This window comes from Camelus dromedarius, chromosome 1 (assembly GCF_036321535.1).
Source record: "Camelus dromedarius isolate mCamDro1 chromosome 1, mCamDro1.pat, whole genome shotgun sequence".
NCBI lineage: Eukaryota > Metazoa > Chordata > Mammalia > Artiodactyla > Camelidae > Camelus > Camelus dromedarius.
In genome coordinates this window covers 109386534-109403917 of record NC_087436.1, presented here as the reverse complement: position 1 = coordinate 109403917, position 17384 = coordinate 109386534, and the positions used below count along the sequence as shown (strand labels likewise).

At 36.0% G+C, this 17384-nt stretch overlaps 1 pseudogene; it reads left to right on the top strand.

Moving 5' to 3' along the window:
* The first annotated feature begins 13628 nt into the window (after positions 1-13628).
* LOC116149099 (small nucleolar RNA U3) lies at positions 13629-13699 on the top strand (annotated as a pseudogene).
* The last annotated feature ends 3685 nt before the right edge of the window (positions 13700-17384 follow it).

Here is a 17384-nt window from a genome sequence, read left to right as displayed (position 1 = left end):
ACTGATTTTGTTAATGAGAAAAATTGAAAACAAAAGACTGAGTGGAAGTATGTTCAGAAAAGTAACTTTTTTTTAAAAAATGCTTTGAGTCAAAAATCATAGTAAAACAAGAACATAAAAAAAATGTTCTTGGATTCAACACATTTATAACAGCTCCAAGAAGCTGGACTCAATAGTATGGCTTTGATTCTTCCTTCCTCTTGATTCTGTAGTACACGCTACGTTTTAAGGTTCAGAACAATGAATACTGCTGTGGATTCCCTTGGATCTCTGCAGTGATGTCTTTGGAAAAGGTAATTACTATAAATAGCCTCATTTTTGCTAAAAATTATAATATGAATTTTTTATATAAGAATAATAAATTAGCCCAAACAGCTGCCTCACTATTATTCATCATAACAAACTTATGATGTAGCTAGTTGGAAAAAAATGCAATTTTCCTAAAGTGCCTCTTTGAATTATTCAAAGTTTCTGTTGCAGCTAATTAATTTGATGCACTTTACTAAACTGAATCAATAAAAATAAACAAAATACTGAGCAGAAATAGGACAGATGCTGGTTGTGTTCTAGTTTCTTTGATATGATGCTTTATATATCTGCCTCAAACAAGTAGAAATTAATATAGTAAATTGATATTCTTTTAATGGGTTCTATATGTACAGCCATAGATATTAGCAATAATGATTTCATATGCACTGTATGTAATACTCTAGTTGGATAACTGCGTAGTTTGTTTAGGGAATGAATGTCGCTGACAAAAGCGGAAGTGAGAAGTGGGTCTTTATTAAATACACCATCATTGCAAATGCTTCCTTATTTTACTCAGTTTTTAATTGCAAGATCAGCCTACTTATTTACATCATTTACATCTCCTGCATCTAACATAAGACCTCTTTTTGGTAAAGTCATCACAAGAGAAATTATTAGGAGTGATAAAGAAATCCACATCACAATGGAAGACAAATGAATTCTTAAAATCGCATCCACTAAATTGCTAATGCGCCATTCCTCAGGCTACAGCCACGTGCCCCTTGCTTGGAACTTCTTTCTTCATTTAAGGCAGCATTCAGCTCAGATCCATCTGAGTTTATGAAAGCAGAGACACCGAAGTCTGAGAATTCTAATCCCATCTCTGTCATTAATAAATTAAATGACCTTGGGCAACCTCTCAAGCCTCATCTCCCTCATCTAAAAGATGATGTTCTCGATTCAGTAGTCCCTTACTTCACAGTCTTGTTCGAAGGAATAACTGCCAATAGCTGCCAGGTATACGGAAAGCATTAAGCACTAGATACATATTTCATTATGGGATGGAACCGTTATGACATTAAAGAATTTGATACAAAAAACCCCAAAAAAACCAAAAAGGAAAGAAAGCAAAAGAAATCATGTACTGGGAAATGGAATCAGAGAAATTAGATTTTTTTCCTTAGGCTACTTAGAAGTTTATCAGTAAGGTTAAAAAAAAAGCTTTCCGATGGTACCTGTTTTTAGTCCATTCAGGTTGCTATAACAAAAATACCACAGACTAGGTGGCTTAAACAACAAACAGTTATTTCTCGCGGTGCTGGAAGCTGGAAGTCCAAGGTCACAGCACCAACAGATTTGGTGTCTGGTGAGAGTCCACTTCCTGATTCCTGGACAACCATCTCCCACGGCCTAAGGGGAACAAGAGAGAGAGGTCTCTTTTAGATGGGCACTAATCCCATTCATCAGAGCTCCACCAGCATGACCTAATCACCCCCACAAAGGCCCCATATCCGAGTACCATCATGTGGGGAATTAGGCTTCAGCTTTTGAACACTGGGGGAACAAGCATGCAGTCCATAGCAGCAGCTGTTGCAAAATCAAATCAACTAAGCCAGGTTTACGAGAGTATTTGTTTAGGAAAATGAACTCTATGCCCCAACAAGATTTATGGTGAGGCAGAAATTTTACTAGAACATTTGTTTGTTCTACTTCGAGTAAATGTAGGTCAAGAAGGCCTTCTTTATAGACCCAAGGAAGAATCACACGTGATGTGCGAGACTATTGCACATACCTTCCTGTCATCTCTTCTGCGTGGGGAGGTAAGTGGAGCGAATAGTGTACAATGCAAATGAATTCTACTCCATTAAAAGATGACAGTAACATTTCCTAAATTAAAAAAAAATCTTGGAAATCAATGAAAAAAAAGAAAAAAAAAAGAAAAGAAAAACTAGTTCTTTGAAAAGAGCGATAAAATTGATAAACCTCCATGAAGGCTAAATAAAAATAAAGGGAGAGGCTACAAATTGCTCTTATTAGAAATGAAAGAGGGGACATCATTATATATCCTAGGGACATTGTAAGGATAATTTTTAAAAAACAACAAATTTATGCCCACAAATTTGATAACCTAGATAAAATAGAACATTTCCTTATAACACACTTTTTGCCAAAACTCACACAGGAAGAAACAGACAATCTAAATAGGCCCACATCTGTTAACAAAATTAAATTCATAATTAATAACCTTCTAAACCAGAAAGCAGCAGGCCCAGACAGGCTTACATGTGAATTGTGCCAACATGTAAGAAAGACATTATACCAAATTTCTAAAATCTTGCAGAGTATAAAAGGAAAAGGAATACATCTTAACTCATTTTCTGAGGCCAGGATTACTCTCATACCAAAACCATACAAAGATTTACAAGAAAAGGAAGGTCCACACCAATAGCTCTTATAAACATAGATGCAAAAATCCTTAACAAAATAATAGCAAATTTAACCCAACAGTATATAAAAAGAACGATATACAGCCAATAAGTGGGATTTATCCTAGGTATGCCAATCTGATGCAACAGTTGAAGAAAACAATATAAATCATCACAGCAACAGGCTAAAAAAGAAAAATCACATAAACATAATTAATAGGTGCATAAAAAGCATTTGACAAAATCCAACACCGATTTTTGATAAAAACTCTTAGAAAACTAGAAATAAAGGGGGATTTATTCCACTTGATTGGATGGTTTACAAAACCCCACAGCTAACATTACACTGAATGGTGACAAACCTGAAGCTTTTCCACTAAGATCGCATATAGGGAGGGGATGTCACCTCTCACCACTCTTTTCCAACACTGTATTGGAAGGTAGAGCTGATGTGGTAAGACAAGAAAAATCAACAATAAAAGGTGTACAGATTAGGGAGGAAGAAAGGGAACTTTTTGTTTTCAAATGACATGATCATTTATGTAGAAAATCTGGAAGAACTAACAACAACAAAAAAAAACTCCTGGAATCAATAGGCAATTTATCTAGGTTGCAGGATTTAATGGTAATATACAAAAGTCAATTGCTTTCTTATATCCCAGCAATGAGCAAATATAATTTGAAATTAAAAACACTGTATCATTTACATTAACACCCCCCAAAAGAAATAATAAAGTATAAATCTAACAAAATATGTAAAAGACCAATCTAAGGAAAACTATATAACTCTAATGAATAAAATCAAATCACAGAACTTATACTGTTCACAAAAATTAACATAAATCACAGATCTAATTGTAAAATGCAAAACTATAAAACTTTTAGAAGATAACATGGGAGAAAAAGGGATGACCTTGGATATGGCAATGACCTTTGATATAAAACACCAAAGGCACAATCCATAAAAGAAATAATTCATAAGTGAAACTTCATTAAAATTCAAACCCCTGCTCTACAAAACACAATGTTAAAAGAGTGAAAAGAAAAGCCACAGACTGAGAAAACATATCTGCAAAGACACATCTGATAAAGGACTGTTATCCAAAATATACAAAGAACTCTTTAAAACTCAGCAATAAAAAAAACCCAGCAGATTAAAAAAATGAACTAAAGACCCCCACAAACATTTCACCAGAGAAGATAGACAGATGTCAAATAAGCATATAAAAATGTGCTCCACATTACATGTCATCAGCGAAATCCAAAATAAAATGGAAATGAGATAGCACACAAATGTATTGAAGTGGCCAAAATCCAGAACACTGACAACATCAAGTGGTGACAAGAATGTGGAGCAACAGGAACACTCACCCATTCCTGGTGGGAGTGCAGAATGGCACAGCTACTTCGGAAGATGGTTTGGCCGTTTCTTAGAAAACTGAACACGCTTTTACCCTGTGGTCCCACAATCACACTCCTTGGTATTTACCTGAAACAGTTGGAAAATTATGCTTACTCCTGTGTCTGCACATGGATGTTTATAGTAGCTTTATTCATAATTGCCAAAACTTGGAAGCAACCAAAATGTCTTTCAGTAGGTGAATGGAAAAACAAACTACGAAACAACCAGGTAATGGAACACTCTTTATTTCTGAAAAGAAATGAGCTATCAAGTCATGAAAAGACATAGAGTCAACTTAAATGGTATTACTAAGTAAAAGAAGCCAATCTGAAAAAAAACTTACAGTGATTCCAACTATATTATATTCTGGGAAAGGCAAAACTATAGAGTTCATGAAAAGATTGGTGGCTGCCACCGGTCTGACCAAGTATTTCAATAAGAGAACGTTCCGATTCTGCAAACATCAGTTAATGGCTTATTTTTATTTATGTTTTGTTTTTATCGTTTCATTCTCATAACAGTAGCTGCCTGAGGCTGGAGGAAGGCGTTAATCGCTCCAATCCTAACGAGGTGAATAGGTGGGAACATTCAGTAAGGGATGTCCTGAAAGAGAGTAAGACCAGCAGCCGGGAAAACATTCAATCAAAGGGGAGAGAACTATTGTTTTCAGTTGCTATTCCTACTATAATGTACATAAGGAGACAATACTTACTCCATTCAGGGACAGCGACTCCGTAAACAAATAATGTCACGTGACTAGATGGAGTGAGACAGAACAATTAACAGAACTTCTTTGAATGCCGACGAAAAAACCCTCCAAATGAATCTTAATATGATCCTCTATAAAGATCCTATGGGCATTTTCCACTCCAGCTCTCAACAGCTGAAGAATAAGAAGTTATAAAGCAAAACTAGGATAACCAAGGGAAGAGTGGTTGAGGAGTACTGAATATCAACGTGTAGGGGAGAGAAATTTGGAGAATTGTAGTCCCTAGGTTGTCACTTTAGAGGTTATCATAAAAGGAGCTGAAACTGAACAGACGGCATATTGGTTCATTATGGGGGGGTGCCATATCACCTGAAAACTTAGTGGCTTAAAACAAGTATTTATTATTTCTCATAGTTCTGTGGATTGACCGGGAGGCTCCCCCATTTCATGTGATGTCCGCAGGGGTCACTCACGAATATGAAAGCTCAGCCAGAGCCCTCAGGCCTCTTTCATGTGGGCTCTCTGTCCATGTGCTGTTTTATCTTGAAGGACCTCTTCTTGTGGCCTCTTTCTCCAGCAGAAAAGCTTGGATACCTTTAAGTGTGGTAGCTGGATTCTAAGAGACAGCATTCTGATCAGAAAAGCAACAATGTGTAAATGTGTATCAAGACTCTATTACGTCGCACTTGCTAATGCTCCATTGGCCCAGAGGTAATGTGGGAGGGGACTGACTATACAAGATTTGAAATTCTGGGGTAATAGTTCTTTGGTCCACCCATGGAATAGTCTTCCACAGGCACTGAGGTCTAAATAGGCTACTGAGTACCACAGTGAGTACCACAAGTATCATCCAGGTATTACCATGCCACAGCGAGCATCTTTAAATTTTCATTATTTATTTTTTAAGACTATACTTTAGAGCAGTTTAAAATTGAGCAGAAGATATAGAGATTCCCTGTATACCCACCACTGCCACACACGCATAGCCTCCCCCATTATCCACATCCCCTCAGAGGGCTACACTTGTTACAATTGGTGAACCTACCTTGACGCATCATGTTTGCCCAAAGTCCATAGTTTACATTAGCATTCACTCTTGGTGTTGTACAGTTTATGGGTTTGGACAAATGAGCATTAACCTGTATCTATCATTATAGTTGCATACAGAGTATTTTTATTAACCTAAAAATCCTTTATGAATGCTGCCCTGTAAGTATACTGTAACAGGGATAAAAAAAAAAAAAACTGAAAACAACTGTTCTATCCCCTTTGACTGAATATTTTCCCAGCTGTTGATCTGACTCTTTTTCAGGACATCACTTAAATCTTCCCACCTAATCATCTCATCAGGATCGTAGCAATGAGCACCTTCCCCCAGCCTCAGCCAGCAACTATCTATGGGAATTAAGTAATACAAACAAAATGCAAGTGAAAATAATCCACTGATTGATGTTTGCAAAATCTGAATGGTCTCTTATTGAAATCTTTGCTGGAGAATCATTTTTTCTTTCTGGACCATTATGAACCATGACTGGCTGCTACTATCACTTCTAAATGATCCACAGTTACATAATATAAACAAGAACTTAAAAAGGATTTCAAAGTAAAGGCAAAGAAAAAGGGAAGAAATTTTCTGGTTTGGATGGCTCAACTTGATTTAAGAGTAAAGTGATAAACAGAAAGTTGGTCATTTGGCAAGCAAGCAAAGGAGCACTTAATAAAATGATGCTTTTAATATGCAGATGTGCAGTGTTAATAAAGAGGCTGTGTCATTATATCAGATTCTATCGTTGCAATGGTCATATGTTTATTATAACAAACTATCATCAAAGTTTTCCCCAGAGTCAACTGATTTTTTTTTTTTTAGTTACAGTTTCTTCTAAGTTGTCAGCTATTGAATGTGACTGTGAATTTATTTGGCCAGAAAGGGAAGAGGTTGAGAAGAGAAACTGGGAGTCAAAAGTGATTTATTTTAAGAATAATTCATGCTTGTTTTATAAATAATCTATCAATTAACCATATTAACACATAATATAATCTATTTACTTAATTAAAATATATGTTTTGCTTATATTCACATGAAAAGAGAAATCTAGATTCTAAAAAAAAATCTGAATATACTGTTTTTTAAAGTAAATTCAACAACATCTGAAGGAAACTGGAAACTAGATAAATACCAATGTAGCTTGCTAAAGAACACTTCAGTCTGACTAATAATCTAATTTAATTATGTAGAAGATTGATAGGCATGGTAGATATAAAAAAAAGAGAAAAGATTTAAGTTACCTTGAGTTTAACAAGATATTTTGTCATACAACATTGCATGTCATAAAATACAAACTAATTAATAAGGAAAATCTTTTTTGGCTATTATATACTCATTAGGCTGATACATAACTGGTTAGCAAATAATATACACAAAACTCTTGTCATCAATGACTTGATGATAGGAAAGATGACTAATGGTATTTGACGTAGGCTAATGTTGAAATCTTGGTTGCATTTATATATTTTATCCATAATCTAGGGTATGTCTTCAAACAATTACAGAATTCTCTATAACTGGATAAATTAGGCTTAAGGATGATAATAATAATAGTTAATAGAAAGAAATTCAGAAAAAAAGAAATTTGCCTAAATGAGAAAACTACAGAGATATAATACAGAGAATAAATGGTAATACATCTAAATAAATTCAAAAGCCATTGTTCTCTGAATTTTTATTATACTTATTGTGCAAAAGACATATTCCATTCCTTTATTATCAGTTATGTTGCACTTCTCAAGAAACTTTTCATAAACTTTTGGTTGAAATCTACAAAAAGACTTCTGGTGTTAATGTTCATGTTGTTCATAATGTTCTGGTGATTATGTTCAGTGGGTAGTTGTTAGAAAAAAAGATAGACTTAAGTACTGATAGGAAAATGTAAAATAAATTGCAGATATTACAGAAATAAAAGAGCTTGCCCAACAATGTGATTTGCCAAAAAAAAAAAAAAAAAGAAAGAAAGAAAGAAGGAGAATCATGGAAAGCCAAAGAAAAATTCTGGTGAAAACTATTATAAAAAGATGCACAAGGAAACAGTAGCTGATAAAAAAAATCTGAGGAATAATAGCGAAGAAGATAATAAGAGACCTAAAGTCAAGAGTAAAAGGTAGAGGAAGTTTTATGAAATAATAAGACACCAACATTCTACTGAAGTGTAAGAGAACAATGGGTTAACTCTTAACTTCACTGTTGAATATTCTTTAGGGAGGAGAAGGTGGAGATTAAAATAGGCCATCCGTATTTAAAATATAAGATAATTAATATAAACTCTTCAAAACTAAAATTTCAAAAACTATCTTTTCAGATCACTACTCAATAAAACTAGGGGAAAATGTACTTAAATACACCAAATAATGGACAATTTTAAATGTTCTCCTAGAAAGTGCAAAAAAAAAAAAAAAAAGCCTGTGGTCAGTTAAAACAAAACTGTTATTACAAGATTACAAAACAGTTACAGTGATAATAAGCCACATTACATCTAAGATATGAGCAGTTCCTGGAAGCTGAGGCATAAGCATGGTGCTGAGTGCATTTCTTATCAAACAAGATTCCTGGGAAATAAATGAGCTAAGCCTTCAACCCACGAAGCTAAAAAGAGAAAAAGAAAACAAACCTAGAGAAAGGGGATGAAAGACGAGGAAGAAATTAATACAGTTGAAACTGAAAAAATTTAAAAACCCAAGAGCTGAACCTTTGAGAAACAACAGCAAAACAGACAACCTTTCTAAGTAATCTGATCAAGTAAAAAGTGTGACATTATTATTCAGAAATAAGAAAAAAACTCCTGAAACAAGTATGATTTTTTAATTACAACACTATGCATAATTCTCTCATATATATGATAACCCCGAATGAAATAAATGATAATCCTAGAAAAATTGAGATTATCAAAGTTAATTTAAGAAAAAGCAGAAAATCTGAATACACCAACAATCATGTAATACATTGAAATACTTGTAAAAGAGCTATTCTCCGGAAAGGCATGAAATTCAGACAGTTTTTGGCAAGAGATTCTTCCAAACTTTGAGAAGGAATGATATTTTTGTGCTGTTTAAACTGTTACAAAGCTAGGAAGAAATGCCAACTGTCACAGTTCATGTTATCAAATTATGTTGCGTGTCTCTCTAACTAATCTTCCCCCGACTCAGCCCCAAGTTGTTATGATTTGTCATTTATTGCCTCTAGGATTTTTGAACAATTCTCTCTCCTCTTTTGCAAAACCTCCACTGAAGAGATCAGTTTAAATATTTTCTTGATGGAGATCAGTATTCCCTAAGAAGAAAGAGAAGAAGAAATTCCCTCAAAACTGGCAAGAAAGAAAGTCTTAGAATTCCCTAAAACCTCAGGGATCTGTACTCTGCGCTCTGGCATGTTCTAAAAAGCAGTAAAACCTCTGAGGAAAATGGCAGCTTAAGGATCTAGGACTGAATAATGAGTGGCTTGGGAGCAACTGAAGAGCAGAGCTGACTGATGACAAGGGGTTCCCCCGATGCCTCGGTACTTTGCAAGACCTTAGAAACTGTTCTACCTTAGTGATGGGAAAGAGACTCAAGAATAACTGACATTGAATTCCCTGCCCACCTAGGGGCCTATGTGCTTGCAGTTGGCATTAAATTGATTTAAAAGTCATAAAAACTGTGCTATTTCTTTCAGAACTCAGTTTGTGCAAATACCCACGACATACAGATAAAAAGAAATCTTAAATACATTTCTATTAATTAAATCTGGAAGGAAAATGAAATACCAAAGTGGGATTAATTGTACAAATATAAGGACGATTAGATATTGAAAAAAATCTATTTTTATAATTGATCAAATTGGTGGCCAAATTAAAAAAATTATTATTATAATTCCAGCTGCTGAGAAGGATTTTGAAAAAAAATCAGCATTCTTAATTGTAAAAAGTTTTTTTTTTTAAAAAAGTTCTTGATTAAAACAAAAAACCCCAGTCAAATTAAAAATAAAAGGATACTTGCGACTGTCATGCTAGGTTCCTTCACATACTTTAAAAAAATTTTTTTAGTGGGGTAGAGCCCAGTGGCAGAGCATATGCTTATGTGCATGAGGTCCTGGGTTCAATCTCAGTACTCCCACTAACAAAAAAACAAAACAAAACAAAACAAACAAAAATTCTTAACAGTTCTATCTCTATCTTTTAGTTACAAAAATTTTAACCTGAAAAGATTAAATAACTGACCCAGAATTAGATTGTTAAGTTAAGCAAGTTAGAATGGAAGTAAGTCTGTTTTCTTACAGACTTACTGCACCATTAAGTTACCTGGTCTAAAAGATAGTAAATGACAGCAAAGAATAATTGTAACATATTTGACTGAGTCCAACGCTTCCTACACTCAGAGTCAGAAGTGTCTGTCTCTCCTGGCACTCTTAGATGGCAGTCTTGCCTCCTTATTCGTGTTTGTTTTCCCTTGTATCAGTATTGTGCTTACAACCTATTGCAAACTCTATAAATGTTTCCCATGAATGAATGAGCATTTCAAGTTAAATCTGTGGGTGGGGGTGATATGGGAAATGTTTGACAACTTACATGGCATCGACACCAGCTAATCAGAACAGGCACCAGCCAGAAACAACCATCACAAGGGTATCAGTTTGTTCTGATAACTATCAAGCCTGTCCAAGGGGCTCAGCTCAGCCCCTAACTTACCCTGTCCACATGAAAAGACCACTGGAACACCAGCAGTCAGTGTGTTTAACCAGCCCCAGCTACGTGTGACAAAGTTGTTTGGACTAGTGGTAGACACCAGACATAGACCTTTTCCTTCCTTACAGCCTGCCTCCTCCTCAGATACAGCGGATTGTCCCAGGCCAGAGAATAGGATTCAAAAAAACAGTATCTGTTTCCTGCAGAGTTAGAGTTTGTCATAGAGAAAAACAGATACTGAATAAAAGAATTAGTGTCTCATCCGGTGGCTGGATATTTACAAGATTCTACCACCCCTCAGGGAGATATTTTCCAGTATATTTTCTGGAGATGCACAGGAATACTACACAAAAGGAAAGAGAATCTTGAAACTGGACTGAGGAAGGGCAGGAATGAGGGACAGTCTTGACTTCTAATCTTGGTTTCTAGCTCTGCTTCCTGCATGTAACTGTCAGGGTTCAACCAGAGAAACAGAGCCATTAGGATATGTAGACATATACTGAAGAATTTATTACAGGAAACTGGCTTACCCAGTTGTGAGGGCTGGCTAAGAAGTCTCCAGCAGGCTGCCTCCACATCTAATGCTGGAGCCCAAAGTCCCCAGGGCAGGGAGTCTGGAAGAGAAGATCACCAGCCTGCTGGAATGCCATGACAACAAGCTGGAGCTCCTCAACAGAGGACTGAAGCTTGTGTCCATTCTTATCACCACTGCCCTCATAACGGGCATCTTCCAGAAGCCATGTCCCTCTCCCGAAGTGCTGAACACATACACGTACACACACCTGGCCAAGAAGTAAGAGAACTGAAAGAAGATCCAAGGGGAAGGGAGAGCAACAGTAGGTCCAGCTGCTGCTGCACACCAAGGAGGTAACTCAGCGGAACAGCAACCACATACGTGTCCTACCAAATGGCTGCTGCCTTCCTTCCTCTCTCCTAATGAAATATACCAAAAAAGGGCCTTCTGGGAGAGAGAATTCAGCCTAGACAGATTGACACATTACACATCTTTGATGCTTATAACAACAGTAAATAATGATAATTCCCAACTTACTCAGGAGAGGGATGGAAACTGTGGGAGATGACAGAAGAGTGGAAGCTATATGGAAATCCTAGAATCAGATAACAAATAATACAAAAAACATCCTAGGAAAACAGCATATAATTATGGCATTTTATACTTGCCAACAAAAGGTATTCAAATAACTTCATAATCGTAAGAACTACTAGAGGGCAGAATTCGTCACACGAGCTTTTATTGCGTTTCTTAAATTGCTTTGAAAATAGGACAGAAACCCGTGTGTGTGTGTGTGTGTGTGTTGAGCGTGGGGAGAGTTGGTGGTATCCTTTAGCCTAAACAGAAGAATTGAAGTTGATCACTTCTCAAGATTCTTTCCAACTGCACGATTGTATTATAAACCAAAATTTCTTTAATCGCTCTTATTTCCGTGATTCAATTAGCTTATTCATATTAAGAATCTTTTCAGTCTTAAAAAATATATCCATAACTTATTGGCTGGAGCAAGTGTTTTCCATGAAATGCCACAGAACAAAAAAAGTAACTTTCAAGAGGAGTAAGTGTTTCCAAAATCTGACTTGGAGCAGATATGCAATACGTCTGCTGCTTATGAAAAGCATGCACGATCTGACCGTAAAAGTAGCTTCCTGATTTAGGTAAAATGACTCAGGGTTAAACTTTAAAAATGAATAAAAGCTGAGCCTATCAAACTTCTCCCAATTGCCCTAGACAGCTCCTCTAGTGGGCGAGATTTGAATGAGAAATGATGTCTTTGTCTGATACAGTGTACCTCCACGTTCTGAGGTATTGTGCCACCAACTTCAAATTCATAATCAACTTCAGATCACATTAAGGGCTAGTAATCATTAAAAGAGATCCCATTTTGACAAACACATTCATACAACCTTGCTCTGGCCTTAATTTGATCTCAGGAGAATGAGTATTAAAAAAAAAAAACAAAGGAAGGGAAAATAATTCAAAGAATCTAATTTTATTTGTGGACTTACTGTCACCATTTTAATTATATATGTCCATTGGGAAAATACAGATATCTGCACAAGTAAATAAATTAATTAAAAGCACCAGAATTGAAAATGAATATATGAATACTCATGTATGACTGAAGCATTACGCTGTACACCAGAAATTGACACAACATTGTAAACTGACTTTACATATAATATACACACATATACATATAAAATATATAGATAGATATGGAAATGTGTTACAGCTAAAGAATTTGAGATCTTCAAGAGATGACATAATTCTTTTAAGATAACATTCAGTCAAAATTCAAACCTAACAAGTCTGTCCCCGGGCTTATGCATTATTTACAAGATTCAGCTTAGGTCAAAGAGTTTTATGTTGGATTTGGGAACCAACGTGTAATACTCAAAGACACTAATATTTTGCTAGCTACAGCTCTCCAATGTATGTTTTCCCTGGGCACCTCTCAGGGAGTAGTTACTAGTTTAAAAAAATCAGGTAATCTTGGGTACCAGGATAAATATCTTCACTTATCACATCAGCAGATCATTCAGCTCAAACCACGTAAGGTTGTCTTCATACCTTGGCTGTTGTCAATAATGCTGTGATCAACATGAGAGTGCAGGCACCTCTTTGAGACAGTGACTTCATCTCCTATGCATACATACCCAGAAGTGGGATTGCTGGATCATATGGGGGTTCTATTTGTAATTTCTTGGAGAACCCCCATACTGTTTTCTACAGTGGTTGCATCAATTTACATTCCCACCAACAGTGTATTGGTGTTCCCATTTCTCCACATCTTCGCCAGCATTTATTATCTCTTGCCTAATCCATTCTTGAGGCAGCTTCCTTACAAAGTGTCCTAAGATGTACTTTTTCTTTCATATATATATATACATATATATATATATGTACTGTCAGTTTAAAATGTGTCAATTTCTGGTGTACACCATAATGCTTCAGTCATATATGAACATTCATATATTCATTTTCATATTCTTTTTCACCATAAGTTACTACAAGATATTGAATATAGCTCCCTGCACTATACAGTATGAACCTGTTGTTTATCTGTTTTATACATAGTAGATAATATCTGCAAATCTCGAACTCCCAATTTATCAAGACTATACTTTCAGGGATCATTTCTACAGTTTGTTACTAAGATGTATTTTAAATGAAGCTTGCATAATTGTCTTTTTAATCTTACCAATTTCATTTGCCATTTTTAAAGGGTTAAATGCTAAAAAAGATGAGTCTGTTCTCAGTTGCAGCTGTTTACTGGGATGGGGAGAGATTTCCTTACATCGATCCTCCTAGATTGTATTGCTCGCATCATCCTTACTTGTATTCCCAGCAAAATGTGAGCTTCTTGAAAGGAGGGTCTGTGACTCTGGCCCCCTACTCTTAGGCCAAACTCACCATCCCATCTGCCACATTTAATAAACAATCACTGAGTATAAGAATAAATGAATGAATAAATGATACCACTGTTACACATTTTTATGAACATAGGAAAATACACCACAGTCTAGTGATTTCAAAATTGAATGTGCAGTCATACCTTATTTTCAGAGATCAAACTTGCAAAATTGAACATTTGCTGAGCTATCCACTTGCCACCTCCCATTAAACATATCCCAAACTGAACACATCATTTTCTTCTGTTGCTTTGTGTGAAATCTGCTTAAATCACTTCAGCATCCTCAGTGCAGTATGTTCATCCACAGCCTAGGTCAATCAATCGTCCTAATCCAGAAAACTCCCCCAGGGTGGGTCTTGGTGTTGAATTAAAACATATAGTTACTTGAAGTAACTTAACTGTCCTTTTTTTCCCAAACAAGATCAGATGTTTAGCTAATTAGTACAATGGATATTAAGAGGGAAGTTTTGTTTGTGAAATGATTGGTATTCAAGATATGTAAATGAGCTAGAACAAATTTTAGGAAGCCAAAGAGACCTTTAGGAATAATGCTCTTGACTTAAATCTGAAAATTCCTCAGAAGATTCTTGGACACCTCCTTCCAGCTAGATGGTTGGCTAAATCCTGCCATGAGGATATTAGTGTGTTTTCCTCCAGCAAACGTTTTATGAAAGCTGCTGTAGAAGTCCTTAAAAGGACAAAGATCCAGAGCTGCTTACACTTACGGAACAGGTTGGATGTCCGTGTTTTTAATCTGATTGATGATAAATGCATAAATATAAGGCAGCATTTGTCTGAGAATGCTTTCTTTTTAATCTAGGAATAAGAGTGATTGAAGGACCCTATAATCCTCATCTATCCAGAATTATTGGAGACTACAAATACTTACCAAAAATAACCTAATATAAACATGAACCATCAAACATTTTCCTACCTTCATATTCCTCAGCACAGCCAGGAAGCCTCCATTCAGATTGTAGAAGCCGGAAATCGAGACATTTCTGTGACAGCTCCTCCCACCTGGCCCCGTATATAATTTAATATTGAGTCCTATGATTCCTCCCTAATGAATTGCAAATTTATTCATTTTTCTTCAATCCTAAAAAAACTCTCCCAGTTCAGGCTCACAGGACTCCTCCCATGGATTGAGGCAACTGAGTCTTACTTAACTCGCGTCTCTGGTGAGTCTCTTGCTCTACTTTCTACATTGTACATGGAATGATTATTCCAAAACTGAATTTTGATCATGGTACACCACGTCTCAGTCTAATGCTCTCAGTTCCTTCTCATTATCCTCAGGATCACGTCCTAATGCTGACGGGCTGACAAAGTCCTCAAGAAAGACACTTGTGACTCTGCCATTGTGTTCCCTTTAGCAAAAGCACAGAGACACGAAGTAGCACAGCATTTCTGCAGAACTTTCAACTCTTCTGCGGTATCTGAGGTGGAGTGAAGGTGGCAGAGTGATCCAGGGTTAGGAGAGGTTGTGATGGCCACATCATGTACTTGCGCTGTATTGCATCTGCGTTTGTTTTTTCATTTGACTTTTTTAACTAAGAATTTTCAACATCTACCCTATGAAGATAGTCTAAAATTAAGCAAAAATATTATAGGTTTCCAACAAGTATTATAATTCTTCTTCTTAATTTAATCATTGCATTCCTTAATATGAAAACAAGCTTACAAATAATTAGTTGGGAGTTAGTGTGATTCAATGATTTCCACTTATTAAATGATTTGCCTTTACCATGACTGCTTTGGTGCATTCAAAACAATGGTCTTAGTTGAAGAATGATCTTAAAATATTTCTTAGGACCATAAATGAGAAGTTGTTGTTTTTCGTTCCCCTCTCCTTGCTGTTAATAGTAAGTATAGCTGTCAGAAATCTGAAAGAACATCCTTTGACTTTTACCATGTCATCTTCTCTGACATACCGAAGCTTTACAGAAGCCAAACTTGGACAAGTTTTCCTGGTTCATTATAAACGAGGAAGAAGGAAGAGGAAAAGGAGGCAGAAGAGGAGGAAGATAAGAGGGCCATTTAGCATTTAAAATTGCTCCACGTTTTGGGTTTTAGCCTAATTTGAGGTTTCTCTGTGAAATCTTCATTTAGCAATTCCCAGGTCTACACGGCACTGTCAGCGCACTGGAACAGAGTGACGCTTGGTGGTGTCAGTTCCAATCCCTGGTGGGGTCGTAACAACGCTGAGTGCTGTTGAACTATACTTGCAAGTTAAAGTCTGTAGTTTGGATCGTGTGGTAGCAAATAAATAATACAGAACAGGGATGAACAACGCAGAATCACACTGACGTCACTTTACAAAACACATGTCCACAAGCACTAAAGCAACTTTAGTCTATTTCTTTATCGTGATATAGAAGTATCCATTTATTCATAATTACTATAAAGTCTTATCATGTATCAGTGTCGAATTTTTCTAATACTTTTCCAGTATTTATAAAAATCATCATACGATATTTATTCGTTCAGATAAAATGTTGAATTATTATTAATAGTATCAGCCAGAATAATCTAAGCTCTATGTATTTTCAGTAAGAAAATCACCACAAATCCTGTCAGATTAACACAAGAAAATCTTTTCTTGCTCGCATGAGAAGCTTAGTGTGGGGAGTCAGGGGGACACTTCATGTAATCTCCTAGGAATTCAGGCTGACAGAGACGTCCCCTTAACAGCTGCCACAATCACCAGAGCAGCAGGAAGAGAATCAGGAAAATCAGGCTGGTTTTAAAGTTTCTGCCCCTAAGTAACACATGCCACTTCCGCTCACGTTTCATCGGGTCACTCGTTCATGCCCAGGTTTAAAAGGAGCAGAGAAGGGAAATCCCAAGTGACAGAGGAGGGACTCAGAAGGAATTTAGTTACTGTCCCAACATCTTTGCATTCATGAAATAAACATTATTTTATGTTTTAGTCAAGGTTTGTTAGAGAAGCAGAACCAATATATATTATAATTACATATATTATGTTATTGAATGTATATATATGCCCTTCCCAATAGGTTGGAAAGGACAACCTGCTTTACTCAGGTTACCAGCTCAAATGGTAATCTCATGCAGAAACACTCTCACGGACGCACCTAGAAATAATGTTTGATCAAATATCTGGGTACCCTATGGCTCAGTCAAGTTGATATATAAAACATACCATCACACTTTATCAGGTGTACTATAATAGTAATATAGTTCTATTATTTTATCACTATTTATTATCTATGTATTATTTTATCTAGGATTTTTAAATCTATAGACAAAGCAGGTTCTCAGAGGTTTTTTTGGACGTTCTTGGTTAAATAGCAGTTTCATTATTATTGTAATTTTCAATAACTAATTGGAAATCTGTCCTGTTTTCTTTCAGAACATCTTTCAAAGCAGAGCAAATATTTGTTCTTTGAAATCTTGAAAAAATCCCTCCATGAAAGTGTTGAAGGCAGGCTC